The sequence below is a fragment of the Cucurbita pepo genome, chromosome 4 (assembly GCF_057944985.1).
Source record: "Cucurbita pepo subsp. pepo isolate OVF chromosome 4, ASM5794498v1, whole genome shotgun sequence".
Taxonomy (NCBI): domain Eukaryota; kingdom Viridiplantae; phylum Streptophyta; class Magnoliopsida; order Cucurbitales; family Cucurbitaceae; genus Cucurbita; species Cucurbita pepo.
In genome coordinates, this window is record NC_141801.1 from 6,531,663 (window position 1) to 6,553,009 (window position 21,347).

A 21,347-nucleotide genomic window follows, 5' to 3' on the forward strand; every position below is an offset into this window, starting at 1 on the left:
AATGCTACAGATGTGAACGCTTTCAAGAATGAATATTATATGAGGCTCCAAAACAAGAAAAGAAATCAATCCAACTTTATGGTGAAAAGAGAAGAAGAAACATTGTTAATGTCATCCCATGCTATGAAGGTTGCAGATCAAGGTGTGTGGGTCGTAGACTCTAGATGCAGCAACCATATGACAGGTTGTAAGAAATTCTTTTCAATTATGGATGAATATTTTCGTACTACTGTTTATCTTGACAACAATGCAACCGTCCAAGTGATGGGAAAAAAACCGTAGATATCAAGACTAGAAATGGCTTCGTAGAGTCGATTTCTATGTTTTACATTCCTGATTTGAAGGTCAACTTGCTTAGTATCGGTCAATTGCAAGAAAAGGGGGATGTGATCACATTCCAAAATAATGAACGTGAGATTTATGACTCCAGAAGAAGATCGATTGCTAAGATGCAGATGACCACTAACCGCTTATATTCATTGACGTTAAATATCATTGCCAGAAATTTGATGGTGCAGAAGGAAGATACCAACTGGCTTTGGCATTTTAGGTATGGTCATCTATATTTTAAAGGGTTAAATTGTCTTCAAAGAAATGGTGACTGGGTTGCCAGACATCACTCCTCCAACATAAATTTGTGAGAGCTGCGCGGTAGCAAAGCATGAAAGAGATTCATTTCCTTCTAGAAAATCGAGAGGAGCTCAAACAATTTTGAAATTGGTGCATTCAAACATATGTGGTCCGATCTCTCCAGCATCAAGTGGTAACAAGAAATATTTCATGACTCTCATTGATGATTTAAGTAGAAAAACATGGACTCATTCCAAATTAGAAGCCTTTGATTGCTTCAAGAAATTTTGTGCTACTATGAAGACTAAAACTGAAAGAAGAGTGAAGGCTTTAAGAACTAACAGAAGTGGAGAGTTTTTCTCTTACGAGTTTACGAAATTTTGTGAGAAGCGCATAAGGAGGCAGTTGACAGCAGCATATACACCACAACAAAATGGTGTGGCTGAAAGGAAGAATAGAACCACTCTCAACATGGTTCGATGTTTGCTAAATAAAGAAGAAGTTTCGAAGGAATTCTAGCCAAAAGCTGTTGTGTGGTCTGTTCACATTCTCAACCGAAGCCCTACTTTCTTTGTTAAAGATATGACTCCACAAGAAGCATGGAGTGGAAAAAAGCCTGCATTAGACCACTTTAGAATCTTTAGGTGCATAACATATGCACACGTTCCTGACGAGAAAAAGAAGAAACTTGAAGACAAGAGTTTGAAGTGTGTGTTCCTTGGAGTAAGCAAGATTCTAAATTGTACAAGCTCTATGATCCTTTAACAAAGAAGGTGGTGGTAAGTCGTGATGTAATCTTTGATGAAAAGAAGACTTGGACATGGGAAGAAAAGATCACTGTGAATCAGTAGATTCCCGTAAATCTTGCAGAAGAACAAGCTGAAGCCCCTATCCAGCCTCACTATGAGAATGGAGAGAGATCTCATGCTTAACAAGATCCAGTAGAAGAAGAAGATCATGATCACAATTAAAGAAATCCAAGAACAAGAAGGATACCAACTTGAATGATTGTTTATGAGATGGACTATGACTCAAGTGATAGTGCTTATTTTACCTTCTTTATGGATAGTGATCCATTGTCTATGAAGAAGCCGTAAAAGAGAAGAAATGGAGAGAAGCCATGGAGAATGAAATCAAATCCATAGAGAAGAATAAGACTTGGAAGCTCACTGATCTTCCTAAGGGTACAAAACAATGGGAGTAAAATGGGTTTTCAAAACCAAGTTAAATGAAAATGGTGAGGTGGATAAGTACAAGGCATGTTTAGTTGCAAAAGAATACAAGCAGAAGTATGGAGTTAATTATAAAAAGGTATTTGTACTAGTAGCACGTCAAGATACTATAAGGCTTATAATTTCAATTGCAGCAAAAAAATCATGGTCTATTTATCAACTTGATGTAAAATCGACCTTCTTACATGGAGAGCTTCAAGAAGAGGTATATGTGGAGCAACCAGAAGGTTTTGTTCAAAAAGGTAAAGAGGAAAAAGTGTACAAGTTGAAGAAAGCTCTGTACGGTTTGAAGCAAGTTTCGAGAGCATGGTACAGTCGCATTGATTCTCATTTTGAAAAGATGGATTCTCTAAACGCCCATATGAACATACGTTGTATGTGAAAACTGAAAAGGGAGGTAATATTCTCATTATTTGATTATATGTTGATGATTTAATATTTACTGGTAATAATGAAAAAATGTTAGAACTTTTTAAGAAGAGCATGATGAAGGTATTTGAAATGACAGATCTTGGTTTGATGCGATATTTTCTTGGAGTAGAAGTTACTCAAACTGCTGCTGGTAACTTTATATGTCAGAAGAAATATGCTTAAGAGTTGCTTAAAAGATTTAAAATGGATGGGCGTACATTTGGAACTCCATCAGAATTGGGTTTGAAGTTACACAAGGATATTGAAGGGCAAGAGGTTGATAATAGGCACTCCAAGCAAATTGTGGGAAGTTTGATGTACTTAACTTGAACAAGACCAGTCATGTATGCGGTTAGTATGATAAGTCGCTACATGGAGTGCTCCAACGAAAAAACATCTCGGGGGTATTCTACAAAAAAAAAAAAAAAAAAAAAAGATGATTTGAGGATGGTTGGCTCTACAGATAGCGACTATGCAGGTGATATAGATGATCGTAAAAGTACTTCGGAAGTATTTTCATAATGAGTTCAAGAGCTATTTACTGGTCTTCAAAGAAGCAACCTATTATAACACTCTCAGCTACAGAAGCAGAGTTTGTGGCTACAGAAGCAGAGTTTGTGGCAGCAACAACATGCTCGTGCCAAGCAATTTGGTTAAGAAAGTGTTGGGTTTTATGTCCTAAAACTCATAGTTTGTAAACAAAGATATATTCTATTTTCAATAAAGTTATTATTGATGTTTATTCAGTAAAAATTGTTAATGAATAAAGTGAACTTTACGATCATTAATCTAAATCCAATAAACTAAGAACACTCTGGCTATAGTATGATTACTTGAACTATATGTAGAGACATAAGAGTGGATCAAGTTCAAGTATATAGTCAAAATGATCTATAGTATAAGGATAAGGCTGAGTACCTTATTCTGGGGATACTATGGATGCGGCCCACTTTTGTATATGATATAAACAATGTGATCACTAAATTGTGCATGTGGAGACATGTGAGTGGGGGCGTCCTATGCAATGAGTATTGCATAAGATCGGACCATGAAGAAAACCACTCTCACTTTATAAAGTCGTTTACTGTTGAGACTGATTTTCTTTTCATTCGATAATCTAGGTAACTCGGTTTTAATCCTGAGGTAACCATGAACTCCTGTTTATTCGGAATTATCCTTAGATTTGCATGGGTGAGAGTGGCTCTAGTTCGCCGACTCAACAGGCCTCCCATTTCAGGGGTAAGACTGGGTGAATGGCTGGGGACGTGGGGTGCAAGACGGAATTCACTCCTACCCACTTTTAGGGATAGAAGAAAGGTAGTTCCCTTAAGCACTGACTCCAGGTCTTGAACAAGGGGCCCCACCCTCTCATTGGCCTAAGAGGGATTCGGTTTACTGGTTGGACCACAAACCAATTGTTCATTAGAGGATCCGTGAGACATGAGGAACAAGAAGTAACTTCAGGGGTAAAACGGTAAATTGACCCAGCTCTAGTTACGAACAACCTGTGAAGGATCGACTTACTAATCATGGTTATATCATATGGACAGAAATATATCTATAGTGAGGGGAGTGCAACTACTAGGCTATAGTGGAGTGTCCTACTAGTTAACGAATGTTGGTTAACCAGGTTAATGAGTTTAATCGGTTAATCTTGGATCGTTGGAGCCCATGATCTATATCCATTAGGTCCCTCTACTAGCTCATATCGGACTAAACCATAGAACAGTGTGACGAGTGAGTTCGAAGTGTTCGAATTCAAATTAGGGAATATGCGTTACATATATACGATATATTTAACCGCAATTTTGTTTTATTTACGAATTAAACGAAAAGAGAGAATATGAGATATTTAAATAAGATTTAAATATCTTAATCAATTATGTGTCGGAATTGATTGGGATTGACATTTGAATTAATATTAAATATTAATTAAATAGTTTAATTAATCATTTAATGTTACTTTAATTTGAAATTCATTATTCAAATTAATTGTTTGAATTAAAATGAAGAAAGTCAAAATGTTGACTTTCATCTAATGGAAAAATCCATGTTAGTGGAATTTTGAGGTGTCAAAATTTGGTTTAACCACACTTGCATGTTTGCCAAATAAACCCCACAAGTTTGAGTGGAATTTTGAGTGTCAAAATTTGGTTAACTCAAACATGCATACTTGTCACATAATCCCAAACATTTGAGTGGAATTTTGAGTGTCAAAATATGCATGCTTGTCACATAATCCCAAACATTTGAGTGGAATTTTAAGTGTCAAAATTTGGTGATCTCAAGTTTGCATGAACATGCAAACTTGACTCTTTAAATAGAGTGATCATGATACTTGGAAGGGATTCTTCATCTTGATGAAAAACCTTGAGATAAACCTCTCACAAACACTCTCTTTCACATATACAAAATCCCTCCCAAGTTTAGTCACTCACCGGATTCCACAATCCCGTTCTAAGGCCGGACGATAGTGGAGAAGACACTAGTGGTGGTTCGAAACCGGTTCTTGAGGCAAAAGGAGTTTGAACTACAAAAGGTTAGTATTTAAACTCATTAAGTTTTAATACTTATGAACATGCTAGTTATTTACAATAATTGATGTTCTAAAAGTGCCTAAGATCCAAATTGCTTCCGCATGTGTTATATTAACACCATCAATTGGTATCAGAGCAAGTTTTAGGCACTTTATTTACATTAATTTGATCATGGTGGGTACCATTTCATGCATGAAATTTGTGGTTGCCAAAGTGGATGGTTTTGGTTTTGGCATTTTTTTATGCTTCGATTTGATACAATTATTGTAATAAGTGTATGGGCTTTAATGAATGAAGAAAGGTCTGTAATTTTTATGGATATTAGAGTCCATTTTAGGTTGTAATTGATCGAAAATGGAAGAGATAAGCAAGCTGAACCGAAGAAGATGGATGAGGCGGTTCGGGTGTTTTTTCTGTCGTTGGGGACCGATTGAACGTTTTTAAGGGTTGGTTTGTCCAGTTCGTGATCCTCGGGAGCGGCTCAAGTTATTTTTAATTATTAATGTAATAATTTAGTTAATTGCTTGCTTTAAAATGCCAAAACCAACCCACTTTAGTGTGTTTAATTAATTATGCATTATGAATGTATGTTTTAATTAAATAGAAAATGTATATGCATAAAGTATGTCATATAGATTTAAAATCCCACCATAGGCTAAGCATGTTTCATGCATTCCAAGTATGTTATAAGTGTTATAATGTATAGTATGCATGTCTTAGGGTTCCATGAGTGATAGATATAAATTGTTATATTATTGCATGGAATGGATGATTATATAAATTGTTATATAAAGCATGTTATAGGTTATTTTCAACGTCATAAAATGAGGTAGACGTTAAAATCTATAATAAAGATAAGTGCATGCTCACTAAGGGTTAAGAACCGAGCACGATCAATTTTAACAGTTAAAAAGGGTCGATGTCTTATAAAATTGCGGTTACGAGAAAGCTCACCTGGCACGATCTTGTCTAAGGCTGAAGGTACTTAAGTTGACGGTTTACGGAACACCTACTACCTGGAGATCGGACCAGTACTTGAGCTTAGTTAGCCCAGTTTTATGAGCATGCTTAAGTGATGTAAGATTTAGAAAAATCACCTAGACTTAAGTTATATTTAATTAGCCGGAATATACTTAAGTAATGAGTATACCCAACCATCTAAAATACTTAGTGGGAGGAAAAAGGTGTATAAGATACATCGTTTTCTCTTCACGCTCTCTGTAAAATTCACATCGTGAGATTCATGCTCGGCCTCGTGTCGCCCTGGGAGCGTCCTCCATTCGGAAGGTATTTGCATGAGTCAATAACAAGGTGAATTGAGAAAGTATTTATAGTAAGTGGGAGAAGGAAGTCAACACGTCCTATGGTCTCCACCACTAAGTTGCACCGTGAGATTCCCATGTTCCGCCTGCATGTTGCCCTAGAGCAACTACCCATTCAGAGGGTTGTAACATGGGAGTGGGAACAACGCAAACTCCAGAAATGGATAGGATTTCTTAGGTCCATTCCCAACTTTGGCTTTTTCATTCGATAGCGTTGTTGGGACCGATTTCTGAGGTCTGAAATTGGTGGGTCACACTTGCGAAGAATTACTAAGAGTTGTATATTCTTGACCAAAATAGCGATAACTAAAACACTATAGGAACAAGAGTTATTCTGGAATTAGTGTTTAAGTCAAGAATGTCTTTGTAATACCCGAATTTTTAGATAAATAAATTAAAAAATAAAAATAACAACATAGGGGCAAAAGGGTCATTTTGCCCCTACTCTTATCCAAGGGGTCTAGTTGTTTGGGCTCCAAGAAGAAAGAGGGAGAAAAGAAAAGAAAAAGAGAGAGAATGGAGAAAGGAGAAGAAGGTAGGGTTTGGGAGAGAGGAAGAACAGAGATGACAAATCGCCATAGGAGATCGGGTCAGAACCGACGCCAGAGAACCGAGTCCCCAATCTAAACCGTCAAATAGTTCGAGGCAAGGTGCTCTCACGAATCGCACCTTCCTATTTCGACAAAACGTTCAAGAACTTCAGGTTAGTCCACGAGTATCAACATTGAGAAGTCATCAAGATTTTCGTGTGCTAGCAACGTTTTGTGTTGATCCTTGGGCTCTTACCCTCAACAGCGCTATCTGTTTAAGTTCTGGAGTGGAGGCGGCCAAGATCGACGTTCGAATCGGAGTTTAAAGATAACGTGATTTTCGGTAAGAACTCGTGTTTTTCTCCGAATTTGAACTCAAATAATAAGATCTATGATCATCAGAAAAATTTAAGGAAATTCTTTCGAAGGAGTAGAATATGAGATCTACAACTTTCGTGAAGAAACTTTGTTGATATGGATTACGGATTGAAAGATAAGAAAATCGGAAGAAAATGGATCGAAAACGCAAAACTCACGGTTTCTGGAAAATTTGGAAAAAATGCAGGAGAGAGAAGGCATCGCCGCCACGCGTCAGCCGCCGTACGGAGGAGCGCGGTAGGACCGACGACCGACACGTGGCGACCGCTGGCTGGAGAAATGCATCAGGCATGCGCAACCGGGTCGGCCCGAGTCCGAACCAGCGCTCCGCACGCGAACCGTACCGCCCGAGACCGCTCCGACCTATCCAAACCGACCCGTCTCGACCCGTGACTGCACAGAAAGAAGCGCGTGGACACGCGCGCGTAGAAAGCCGCGCGTAAAACACCCTCCAGAGCGCGTGCAGGCGCGTGTAAGCGCGTGGGTGATCTTTTTCCCTCCGTTCGACCTCCATTTGCTTGTTTTGCGCCCCGATTTCAACTATGATCCTATTTTTATGTGAATTAGGACCTATCAAGGAAATTCCAGAATTTTTGGAATCTTTTCCGGCAAATAATTCGAGCTTGGGAAGGCACGCGTCAACCAAGTAAGTAGCCATTTGGATTCCCACGAGCAGTACTTGTAGGAACCGCTAGGAACAAGCATGCATGCTACCACCTATGAAATTAGCTAGCCGGACTTAGCGTGTTATTATAGAAACTGCGAATATATGATGATTATGGAAAGCTAGATACAAAATGTGTATTAAATCTGTTTTGGTTGAGACTCTGATAATGTATGTATTTATGAGGAGGTTGGGAAACTTGTGAAATCTGCGCTCCGGGTAAAGATGGACGTTATCTTCCCGTTGAGCATGTTTGATAATTTTGCATGAACTGCTGCGTGTAAACTCTATTGTATGATGATTGCTTATATTATCTTTCTTGATGAATAGGAAGAAACTATGAGCTTAGATTAGGACGCTTATGGCTAAGTAGGCTAGACGAGACCCTAGATTGGGGGACCTCTAGAATACCGTGCAATTAGACCCGCGAAATGATTACCGGCGGAACCAGAACCAGAATTCCAAACCCGATAGGTTTGTGACACCAGGCACGAGAATCCTAGAGAAACACGAATCTAAGTTTAAGGCACCAAGTTCCACCCTAGAAAGAATAATAGGTCACCACGGTAACTGTAGGTAGCCCGCTAGAGTTGAGCAGTGAAGATAGTGTCATCAGAACCTCCACTTCCCTCTCTCCTCCGATACCATACCGTCGAGACAGAGCTCCGGTACGGTGATCGTTGAGCTTTGCAGATCCGGATAGGGAAGTGTGACAGGTGCCCAGACCTAGTGGTGATAGCTAAGGGGTCTTCTGAACAGGACTCCTGGGCCGTAGAAACCCGTCCCTGAGCGGGGGACGTGGAGCCACTTAGGATGACTCAGTAGCTGACCGGCACATAGGGGGTCGCACCCCGTTTTGTGGATGTATGGTCCCGTGTGAGGGTCGTCAGTTAACCTCCACGGATGATGTTCAGAGAGAGAGTCACGTATTCAGATCCAGCCATACGATCCCCTCAGATTTGCTTATGAGGTCGCGCCTCACCTCAGGACACTGATCATTTCACTGCATAAGATGGGCAAGCCTTTTATGATACAGAAAGGAGGGTTGTAGCTTAGATCACTCTCCTTAGAAACCCGAGAAAGATCGTGGTTACCTACCAAGATAAGGATGCGAAAAGAGCCTACAAGTAGGCTGCTTACTGAGTATATTTTTATACTCACCCCTTTCTTCCCTTTTTTCAGGTACCAGTCGATACGGGGAGGTGTTCGAGAGCTGTGCGGTCACAGAGGGGTGTCGTTCCGGAGCGTCAGTCCTTGGTCGGTCTTTTAGAGTCCTTTGTTCGTTTTCATATTTAGAGTCTTTTGTATTTTTCTTCATAATTGTATTTTCCATTTGAAATATTTGATTTTAATTTTGTATTTCATTTTTACATTTGCAATTTCCTTTGTAATATTTTCGAAACAAATCTTCTTTCTCTTTTGTTTTAATTGAATGGTATTTTTATCCTTTTACTTTGCTTTTCTTTTCTTTTATTTTCTTTTTGTTTGTTTTCGATTTCGTCCTTTTAGTCACGAGTTCGATTCTTCGAAGCCTCGAAAATCGGGTCGTGACAGTCTTGGTTTAGTGAATGAGTGATTGACTGCCCCTCGGTAGCAGTTGCTCCAACTCACTAAAGTATCGTTGCAAATTAATAATGATTTGGGTACATTATTACATTTGCTAAAACTGATTGGATTAAACAGGATTAAGTCAAATCACTAATAGAATTTTCTTTATATCACAGCATGACAAACTCAATAGTACAATTACTCGCTTCTGAGAAATTAAACGGCGACAACTACACAACTTGGAAATCAAACCTAAACACAATACTGGTCATTGATGATTTAAAGTTTGTTTTAACTAAGGAGTATCCTCCAAACCCAAACTCAAATGCAAACCGAACAACTCGGGATGCATATGACAGATGGATAAAGGCAAATGACAAAGTCCGAGTGTACATTCTATCCAGCATATCTGATGTTTTGGCTAAGAAACACGATGTTATGGGTACTGCTAAAGAGATTATGGAATCTCTAAAAGGGATGTTTGGACAACCGTCCTTCTCCCTTAGACATGAAGCCATAAAATACATTTACAACTGCCGTATGAAAGAAGGGACCTCAGTTAGAGAACATGTCCTGGACATGATGGTCCATTTCAATGTGGCAGAAGAAAATGAAGCTGTCATTAATGAGAAGAATCAAGTCAGTTTTATCATGATGTCTCTTCCCAAGAGCTTCTTCCAGTTCCGCACCAATGTGGTTATGAACAAAATAGAATATAACTTGATTGCTCTTCTCAATGAGCTACAGACTTATCAGTCCCTCTTAACAAACAAGGGACAAACAGGAGAAGCAAATGTTGCTATCTCCAAGAAATTACCACGAGGATCGTCCTCCAAAAATAAGTCTGAACCTTCAACTTCTAAAAGTGTTTTGATGAAGAAGAAGGGAAAAGGTCAAAATAAGATTCCTACTAACCGCAAGAACAAGGTTCAAAAAGCAGATAAAGGAAAATGTTTCCATTGCAACGAAAACGGGCACTGGAAGAGAAACTGCCCAAAATACCTTGCAGAGAAGAAAGCCGAAAAGACACAACAAGGTAAATATGATTTACTCGTTGTAGAAATGTGTTTAGTAGAGTATGACAACTCAACTTGGATACTAGATTCAGGGGCGACTAATCATATTTGTTCTTTTTACCAGGAAACTAGCTCCTGGAGAATGCTTGCGGACGGCGAGATAACACTCAGGGTTGGAACAGGAGAGGTTATCTCAGCAAGATCAGTAGGAAATTTAAAGTTGTTTTTTGGAGATAGATTCATTATATTAGATAATGTACTTTTTGTTCCTGGAATGAAAAGAAATCTAATATCCATCTCTTGTTTATTAGAACAGTTGTATAAAGTATCTTTTGAAATCAATGAAGTGTTCATTTGCAAAAGAGGTATTCATATTTGTTCTGCAAAACTAGAAAACAACTTATATATGTTAAAACCGAGCAAAACAAAAGCTATTTTAAATACTGAGATGTTTAAAACAGCTGAAACTCAAAACAAACGACAAAAGATTTCTCCTAATACCTATCTTTGGCACTTAAGACTAGGCCACATTAATCTCAATAGGATTGAGAGATTGGTTAAAAGAGGACTTCTAAATAAGTTAGAAGACAATTCTTTACCTCCATGTGAGTCTTGTCTTGAGGGTAAAATGACTAAACGATCATTTTGCGAAAAAGGTTATAGAGCCAAAGAAATCTTAGAACTCGTGCATACAGATCTCTATGGTCCAATGAATGTCAAAGCACGAGGAGGGTATGAATATTTCATCAGTTTTATTGATGATTATTCAAGGTATGGCTATCTTTACCTAATGCATCACAAGTCCGAAGCTCTTGAAAAATTCAGTGAGTATAAGACTGAGGTTGAGAATCCATTAGGTAAAACTATTAAAACACTTCGATCAGATCGAGGAGGAGAGTACATGGATTTAAGATTTTAGGACTATATGATAGAACATGGAATAAGGTCTCAACTCTCAGCCCCTGGTATGCCTCAACAAAATGGTGTATCAGAAAGGAGAAATAGAACTCTATTAGACATGGTTCGGTCTATGATGAGTTTCGCTCAATTACCCGATCCGTTTTGGGGATATGTAGTGGAGACTGCTACATACATTTTGAACATGGTTCCTACTAAGAGTGTTTCAGAAACACCTTATGAGTTATGGAAAGGGCGTAAAGGTAGTTTACGTCACTTCAGAATTTGGGGATGTCCAGCACATGTGTTGTTGCAAAATCCCAAGAAATTAGAACGTCGTTCAAAATTATGTCTATTCATAGGATACCCCAAAGAGACGAAAGGTGGTTTGTTTTATGATCCTCAAGAAAATAGAGTGTTTGTATCAACGAACGCTACATTCTTAGAGGAAGACCACGTAAGAAATCATCAACCTCGTAGCAAACTAGTATTAAGTGAGATTTCTAAAGAAGCTACTGATAAAACAACAAGAGTTGTTGATCAAGCTGGTCCTTCAACCAGAGTTGTTGATGGAGCTGACACTTCTGGTCAATCACATCCTTCTCAAAAGTTGAGAATGCCTTGATGTAGTGGGAGGGTTATAACTCAACCCGATCGTTACTTGGGTTTGATAGAAACTCAAGTCATCATACTTGATGATGGCGTTGAGGATCCATTGTCCTATAAACAGGCAATGAATGATGTAGATAGAGATCAGTGGATTAAAGCCATGAATCTTGAAATGGAGTCAATGTACTTCAATTCAGTCTGGGAACTTGTAGATCAACCAGATGGAGTAAAACCTATTGGTTGCAAATGGATCTATAAGAGGAAATGAGACCAAACCGGTAAGGTACAGACCTCTAAAGCACGACTAGTAGCAAAGGGTTATACCCAAAGAGAGGGGGTGGACTATGAAGAAACCTTCTCACCTGTTGCTATGCTTAAATCAATTAGAATACTCTTGTCTATTGCCACATTTTATGATTATGAAATTTGGCAAATGGATGTTAAGACAGCTTTTCTAAACGGCGATCTTGAAGAGAGTATCTATATGGCTCAACCAGAGGGGTTCATTGAACAGGATCACGAGCAAAGGGTTTGCAAGCTTAAAAGATCCATTTATGGGTTGAAGCAAGCATCTCGATCCTGGAACATAAAGTTTGATACTGCGATCAAATCTTATGGCTTTAAACAGAATGTTGACGAACCTTGTGTTTATAAAAGAATAGTCAACTCTACAGTAGCTTTCTTGGTGTTGTACGTTGACGATATCCTACTCATTGGAAATGATGTGGGAATTCTGACTGACATTAAGCATTGGCTGGCGACACAATTCCAAATGAAAGATTTGGGAGAGGCTCAGTTTGTTCTTGGAATCCAAATTGTTCGGAATCGCAAGAACAAAACACTAGCATTGTCTCAAGCATCGTACATCGACAAAATGTTGATTCGATATAAGATGCAGGACTCCAACAAAGGATTATTACCTTTCAGGCATGGAGTTCATTTGTCGAAGGAACAAAGTCCTAAGACACCTCAAGAAGTTGAGGATATGAAACACATTCCCTATGCATCAGCGGTCGGTAGTCTGATGTATGCCATGCTATGTACCCGACCCGACATATGCTATGCTGTGGGAATTGTCAGCAGATATCAGTCCAATCCGGGACGTGCTCATTGGACTGCCGTTAAGAATATCCTCAAGTATCTTAGGAGAACGAGGGACTATATGCTAATGTACGGTGCTAAGAATCTGATCCTTACAGGGTACACTAACTCAGATTTCAGACCGATGTAGATTCGAGGAAATCGACATCAGGATCTGTCTTCACTCTGAACGAAGGAGCAATAATATGGAGAAGCATAAAGCAAGGTTGCATTGCTGATTCCACCATGGAGGCTGAGTATGTTGCTGCTTGTGAAGCAGCGAAAGAATCTGTATGGCTTAGGAAGTTCTTAACTGATTTGGAAGTCGTTCCAAATATGCATCTTCCCGTCACTCTTTATTGTGACAGTGGAGCAGTTGCAAATTCAAAAGAACCAAGAAGCCATAAGCGAGGAAAACATATTGAGCGCAAATATCATCTCATAAGGGAGATTGTGCAACGAGGAGATGTGATCGTCACACAGATAGCTTCAGAACACAACATTGCTGATCAATTTACAAAGCCCCTCACGGCTAAAGTGTTTGAAGGGCACCTAGTGAGCTAGGACTACGAGTTATGTAATCTAGGGCAAGTGGGAGAAAAGGCATGAGTATGTGATGCCCTAGTTTATTGTATTTCTCTCTACTCAACGTTATAAAATCCCACTAGAGTTTTAGTCCAAGTGGGAGATTGTTGGGTTTTATGTCCTAAAACTCATAGTTTGTAAACAAAGATATATTCTATTTTCAATAAAGTTATTATTGATGTTTATTCAGTAAAAATTGTTATTGAATAAAGTGAACTTTACGATCATTAATCTAAATCCAATAAACTAAGAACACTCTGGCTATAGTATGATTACTTGAACTATATGTAGAGACATAAGAGTGGATCAAGTTCAAGTATATAGTCAAAATGATCTATAGTATAAGGATAAGGCTGAGTACCTTATTCTGGGGATACTATGGGCGCGGCCCACTTTTGTATATGATATAAACAATGTGATCACTAAATTGTGCATGTGGAGACATGTGAGTGGGGGCGGCCTATGCAATGAGTATTGCATAAGATCGGACCATGAAGAAAACCACTCTCACTTTATAAAGTCGTTTACTGTTGAGACTGATTTTCTTTTCATTCGATAACCTAGGTAACTCGGTTTTAATCCTGAGGTAACCATGAACTCCTGTTTATTCGGAATTATCCTTAGATTTGCATGGGTGAGAGTGGCTCTAGTTCGCCGACTCAACAGGCCTCCCATTTCAGGGGTAAGACTGGGTGAATGGCTGGGGACGTGGGGTGCAAGACGGAATTCACTCCTACCCACTTTTAGGGATAGAAGAAAGGTAGTTCCCTTAAGCACTGACTCCAGGTCTTGAACAAGGGGCCCCACCCTCTCATTGGCCTAAGAGGGATTCGGTTTACTGGTTGGACCACAAACCAATTGTTCATTAGAGGATCCGTGAGACATGAGGAACAAGAAGTAACTTCAGGGGTAAAACGGTAAATTGACCCAGCTCTAGTTACGAACAACCTGTGAAGGATCGACTTACTAATCATGGTTATATCATATGGACAGAAATATATCTATAGTGAGGGGAGTGCAACTACTAGGCTATAGTGGAGTGTCCTACTAGTTAACGAATGTTGGTTAACCAGGTTAATGAGTTTAATCGGTTAATCTTGGATCGTTGGAGCCCATGATCTATATCCATTAGGTCCCTCTACTAGCTCATATCGGACTAAACCATAGAACAGTGTGACGAGTGAGTTCGAAGTGTTCGAATTCAAATTAGGGAATATGCATTACATATATACGATATATTTAACCGCAATTTTGTTTTATTTACGAATTAAACGAAAAGAGAGAATATGAGATATTTAAATAAGATTTAAATATCTTAATCAATTATGTGTCGGAATTGATTGGGATTGACATTTGAATTAATATTAAATATTAATTAAATAGTTTAATTAATCATTTAATGTTACTTTAATTTGAAATTCATTATTCAAATTAATTGTTTGAATTAAAATGAAGAAAGTCAAAATGTTGACTTTCATCTAATGGAAAAATCCATGTTAGTGGAATTTTGAGGTGTCAAAATTTGGTTTAACCACACTTGCATGTTTGCCAAATAAACCCCACAAGTTTGAGTGGAATTTTGAGTGTCAAAATTTGGTTAACTCAAACATGCATACTTGTCACATAATCCCAAACATTTGAGTGGAATTTTGAGTGTCAAAATATGCATGCTTGTCACATAATCCCAAACATTTGAGTGGAATTTTAAGTGTCAAAATTTGGTGATCTCAAGTTTGCATGAACATGCAAACTTGACTCTTTAAATAGAGTGATCATGATACTTGGAAGGGATTCTTCATCTTGATGAAAAACCTTGAGATAAACCTCTCACAAACACTCTCTTTCACATATACAAAATCCCTCCCAAGTTTAGTCACTCACCGGATTCCACAATCCCGTTCTAAGGCCGGACGATAGTGGAGAAGACACTAGTGGTGGTTCGAAACCGGTTCTTGAGGCAAAAGGAGTTTGAACTACAAAAGGTTAGTATTTAAACTCATTAAGTTTTAATACTTATGAACATGCTAGTTATTTACAATAATTGATGTTCTAAAAGTGCCTAAGATCCAAATTGCTTCCGCATGTGTTATATTAACACCATCAGAAAGATGCTTGAAATTCTTAATCAGAAGTAACTAGATACGACGGTTAGATATTGTGATAATATGTCAACTATTAAGTTGTCTAAAAATCCTAGCTTGGCACGAAAGGAGTAAACATATCGATGTTCGATTTCATTTCTTGTGTGATTTGTGTAAAGAAGACATTATTGAACACAATTTTTCCGAAGTGATGAACAAGTCGCAGACCAATTCACAAAGCCCTTGAAACAATTCGAGAAGCATAGAAGAAAGATGGAGGTGTGCAGAATCCAAGATGTAGTTGAAGAAGATGAAGTGAAGTTCTAAACTGATCTCTGCAGAATTCCGTTTAAGGGAGGGTGTTGAAGGGTCACTTGTAGATACATGTATAAGGACATGTTTGAATAGATACACGTAGGTTGTTTAGTTCATAATTAATTAGGTGCATGTCTTGTGGATAATGAATGGTCCTAGGGAATGTCCCAAATTACCCTATATATATATATATACAGAATCAATCCCAAAGATATTAGAGAAGGAAAGTTTCGAGAGAATCATCTGTATAGGTAGTTTCATTCTTCTTATACATTGGGAGAGATTTGTTTCTATTGACTCAATATGAATGGAATCATGGAGAATCTTGTTAAATAATATATTTAAATATCTAATATATTAAAATATAATATCTTATACAAATCACATTTAAATATTATAAAATATCATAGTATCATTTAATTAATTTGAATCTTGTTCAAATTTCAAATTTTAAATAATTTTTACTTTAATATATTTTAATATTTAATGTATCAAATACAATAAATGTATTTTTTTTTCATTTTAATATATCTAAAATATTAATATAGTGGACCTTGTGCACCTATCAATACAAAATTAATTAAGTAAACTATTTAATTAATCAATTTTCATTTATTAACTATAAGTCACTCCACTATAGACTTAGAGTTGCACTTTGATGCATGGTAAGATAAGTTATGTCCATACTCTTATGCATGGTAAGATAAGTTATGTCCATTGAAGAAGAATGAAACTTCATTGTTATAAATTTTGGGTTGATTATTAATATATTTTAAGATTTTTTACTTATTGTAAAGTTACATTTACATTAGTGGCTAACTATAGTAATAAAGTATACATCATCACTAATTATGGTTATAAAATATAAATGTTACAAACTCTTGAAATACCTAATGGAAGATCAAGTGTTTCATTTTGAACTTATATAAAGCCATGTATGTTTTATTTTGAACTTATATATGTAGTTTAGGTTGCATGTAGAATTATTCAAGCTCGACATGATCAATCTTACTTGTGGGTGGAGTGATTTGAATCTCAAACAAGTGTTCTTTCCTTGAAATATTTGATCAACAAGAATCATTCAAGCTAGACATGATCGATCTTGCTTGTGGAGTGATTTGAATCTCAAACAAGTGTTCTTGCCTTGAGATATTCGATCAACAAGATAATCTAAATCGTATTCCCTTGTAGTAATTCATTATCATTTGACATCAGAGCTTTCCATTGGGCTAATTCCATATCATAATCCTTCCCTTCTTGGTCCAATCTTATACAAACTCATTGTATATGATAGCACCACTCACATATCTTCACATGAACGATTTGGATCAAATCATTTGTAACGATTACAAAATAGACTGTATGAATAGTGTTACCAGGATTAGGTACTACCTTATCCATATACTATAGATCTTTTAGCTTATTACTTGAATACGAATCATTTTATATGTCAACCACATACAGTTCAAGATTATATTAATAATCTTGGATTTTCATACGATGTATAATATTAAATTATAAATAAAACAATAAAATTATTATTAAAAATAAAATAATTAATTATGAGGCGTAAGAACATAAATGCCAACAAAATCCAACTTTCATTATCAATACATTGGTGACATCAGCTTAAGCCAATCAGATAAGTAACTTTACTGTTCGAGTTAGATAAGTAACCTTGCTGTTCGAGTTAGCCAATCGGCTTAAGCCGGTACATGCACCATATTATTTATGCAATGTGTATGTGTTCTATGTACTAAATGTATGCATGTGATATCCATTACCCTTGTAACAACGGCTAAAAAAAGTTAATAAAATGATAAATAAAGCAAAATCAATTAATTAATTAATCAATTAAAAAGAGAGAAAAAAAAAAAAAAAAAAAAAAAAAAGAGAAAGCCATTCGAAAAAACAAATAATTCCCTCCATTCTTAATAAATAATAATCAAAGTTATTATTATTTTTTTTTTTGGCAAAAAAAAAAAAAAAAAAAAAAAAAAAAAAAAACAACATATAAAATGGATAGTAATGTAACAAAAACTACGAGTCTTTTGTGAGTATTCTCCATTTTTGTTTCAAGACTACTTTTTCGTATCTTTATGAATCAAATAATATCTCTATGATATTTTAACCAATCTTCTCAAATGAGACCATCCGTAGTTGCTGCAAAAAAAACAAAACAAAAATTGCCTCTAATGATGTTTATCGAGAGATATTGCAAATTCACAGGACGAGAGATTTCACTCTGCTATGAAGGTAAATTATATTTCGAGATCTTCCTTTTTCTTTTTCTTATATCCTAATATTTGCCATTATTTAGATTTTAGTTAGCATTTTACTAACTTATCGGAAATCATGCCAGTATCAATAACATTTTATAACATACAATATCTTAAGTTATTGACGTCTGGAAACGATTGAGGTAGCACTACAAGAACTATAAAAATAGTGAAAAGTTGGAAAAAAAAAAAAAGCGTAAAAGGTGAGTTATCACCTACCAAAGCTAAAATACATCAAAATGGGGTTGTAGGCTTCAACATACCTCGCTCGTGCCAAGCGGTAGGTCCAGAGGAGGGTACTTTCGAGCTAGGCCTAGGCCGTTAAGGGTAGCGCGTTGAGATGACTAGGTGGTATCGCCTTGTGGGAATGAGTAGAGGTCTCCTAAACAGGGTCTTTGTGCTGTAAATGAGGGACCACACAATTGAACGTAGTAATTGGCTGACACATAGTCGCTCCCCTAAATCTAGAGTGACTATATGACCCTGTGGAAGGGTTTGCCAATTAACCTTCCACATATGATGATCAGACTAGTAGATGTCATTTTGTCCTACCAAATTTTATTAAGGTAGCGCTCCAACACAAGAGGTTGGTCATTCATTATAGACAAAGCAAGCTACTTGAGTCAAATTACAGACAGGTTAAACAACCTGCATAGACCCTGAGGGGGTAAGAATGAGACAAGAGAACTGTTCGAAACTTCGAGGCTTCTTTAGAGACTCAAATGATCAGGTCTGAACTTTCTAAGTCTCAAAGAAAAGCTCGTGGTAACTAATTATATTAAGGATGCGATGATAGCCTACAAGTAAGTTGTTTAAGGAGTATTTTTATACTCACCCCATTCTCCTTTTTTTTTTTTTTTTTTTTTTTTTTTCTTCTTCTTCTATTAGTTGAGGTAAGGGAGTACTCGAGAACTACGCGGTCATTGTGGATGTCGTCCCAGACATCAATCTTATCGGTTTATTTGGGTCTTTTGTATTTTATTTGATTTTGTATTCGGAACCCATTCTTAATTTGCAAATAATTATTTAACAAAGTATTTATTTATTTTTAAATTCTATAAATAGTACATTTTATCTATGAATTTCTTTATTTCATTATTTTCTTCTTATCAATACATTTAAAAAAAAATAATTTTCATAAATTTATTTTTTACCTATGAATTTGGCTAAAATATTTTGTTAAAAAAAATGAAACTCAAGAGAGAAACAACGAAGCCCAATAAGGCCCAAGCCCACGAACTAGTTTGTTTCTCATGCAACAATTACACCTGAATCTATTCTCCCAATTTCTAAACTCATTTATACCTCTCTGAAGATCGGTTGATGAAATTTTCGCCTTCAGTTTTTGTGAGCTCAGGCGATTCCACTCGAAATGGCGATCCTCGAACAAGACCAGTTGGCTTCATTGACCACAGATCGCATCATTCGATCTCCTCGTCTTCTAGAAAACGAGATTCGGATCTTCAAGGTCTCAGAATTTCTACTTTTTTGTTCATGTTCTGCGCCACAATACATCTTAATTAGGTCGAAGTTCCTCCGATGATGTTGTATAAATAGTGTGCGAGTATGTGTTTGGTGCCCTTGATTTTTGTGGGCGAGAGGTTGGATTGACAGAATATTTGTTTTAATGAGCTCAATTATGTGATGAATTTCGACTTCCTAATTTTGTATGCATCTTGTGATATATAAAATGTTTGATGGATATTGCCGTTTTTTGTTGATGAATGGTGATGGTATCTGATTTTGTTCGAATTTTGGGTTTTGAAGGAAGAGATGTAAAGGACGAATTTGGAGTGGTTTTCTTTCAAGGAAAAAATGTAAACGAGGACCAGGAGAAGATTAAACATAATAAGCAGCTACCTTACTCGGGAATATAGTTGAGTTAATTTCTCTCTTCCCATGTAGATTACATCTGTTCAATCATTCGGTCGGTCAATATAGTTAGAAATTGTATTAGTAGTTTTGAAAGTTGTGATTGAGTGAGTTGTAATATTTAGGGAATTTTGCAACCATTTACATCCGATGTAAAAGAAGTAGCTATTTTCAGAAAGAAGCAAACGTGAGAGTAACTAAGAACAATGAATCAATAAGAGAAAATAACTTTAAAAAACAGTGAACAAACACATGTTTTTATTTGTATTAGTTATAGAGAACATATTGCTGTTCTTAATACCAAATTTCAACCAAACACCCCCAATTTTTAATACGTCGTGTTTTTGTTATGACGAGATAGAGTTCATTATTTAAGTCAGTAGATCACGAATTTTATTCTATAAAAGAAATTTGGGGTATAACTTCTACCACTCTGGGTTTTATTCAATTTGAGTTGTTTATTTTATTTCAAGTTTTTATGTGCCTGAAATTTAACTCTACATATGATTTTGATGCTACCAGATTCTGGAAATGAACCCAGAAGATGAAGCTGAAGAGATGGTGCAAATATTGATCTTGACTCACAAAGAAATCGAAAATGTGTTGCGTTAAACGCCCCTACTCGCCAGGTGAGTTACTATTCTGCTTTTATAGATAACCTTATAGCTATCAGAGAAATAGCAATGAAACTCTAGAGAATTCTATTGCTCTATTTCCCAATGTAGTGGTGCTTTAATTCTTTAGGGATCAGGTTATGTATGCCATTTTTTACATATTCAAACAGGTATGGATATTTTGCGGGCTCCTCTCTTCAGAGATCCAACTTTTTTCTATTTTAGGACGCAGTGTTGTGATGGTCTGGTTACCTGGTTTTTATGATGTTGTTATGGTGTAGCACTATCACTAGTGCATTAGACTGAGATTAGTTGGTTACATTTTAAAATCTAACTTCATGGTGCATTTAAAGACACTTTGTTCTTTATTGTGAAAATGTCATACTTGAATCAATTTATGGCTCATGCTTTTTTTTTTTTAACTAGATGAGAGTTCTGATTCGTTCTATTCATTTAAGCTCTGGACCATGTGAAATCCCAGTGTGTTTTGTTTTGACTCCAGACAATCTTTTGACCTGTTGATGGGATTGTTGATTCCAACAAATTAAAACCTCGTGATTTAGTTGACAGTTACCTGATCTTGGACACACTCTACCTGATCTTGGACACACTCTACCATCTGGGTACGATTCTAGAGTCGAGGCAATGGATGTTGATGAAAAACATTAGAGGGCTGGAGAAGCAGGCAAGTCTCTAGCTTTCTCTAGGCATGCCTTATATGAACAATGAACATGCATTTGTTTTCGTCACATAATTGAGCATGTATCTACCCATTTATCATACAATTCCACACCTTATTTTTATGCA

At 36.8% G+C, this 21,347-nt stretch overlaps 2 long non-coding RNA genes across 2 annotated transcripts; both read left to right on the top strand.

Moving 5' to 3' along the window:
* Window positions 1–7,034: 7,034 nt before the first annotated feature.
* Window positions 7,035–9,096, top strand: LOC147792972 (uncharacterized). Its single transcript, XR_015420620.1, has 2 exons — window positions 7,035–7,626; window positions 8,827–9,096. It is a non-coding gene; the product is annotated as an uncharacterized LOC147792972 (long non-coding RNA).
* Window positions 9,097–19,339: 10,243 nt separating this feature from the next.
* LOC111793980 (uncharacterized) lies at window positions 19,340–21,325 on the top strand. The gene is made up of 3 exons (XR_015420815.1): window positions 19,340–19,522; window positions 19,822–19,930; window positions 20,449–21,325. It is a non-coding gene; the product is annotated as an uncharacterized LOC111793980 (long non-coding RNA).
* Window positions 21,326–21,347: the final 22 nt, after the last annotated feature.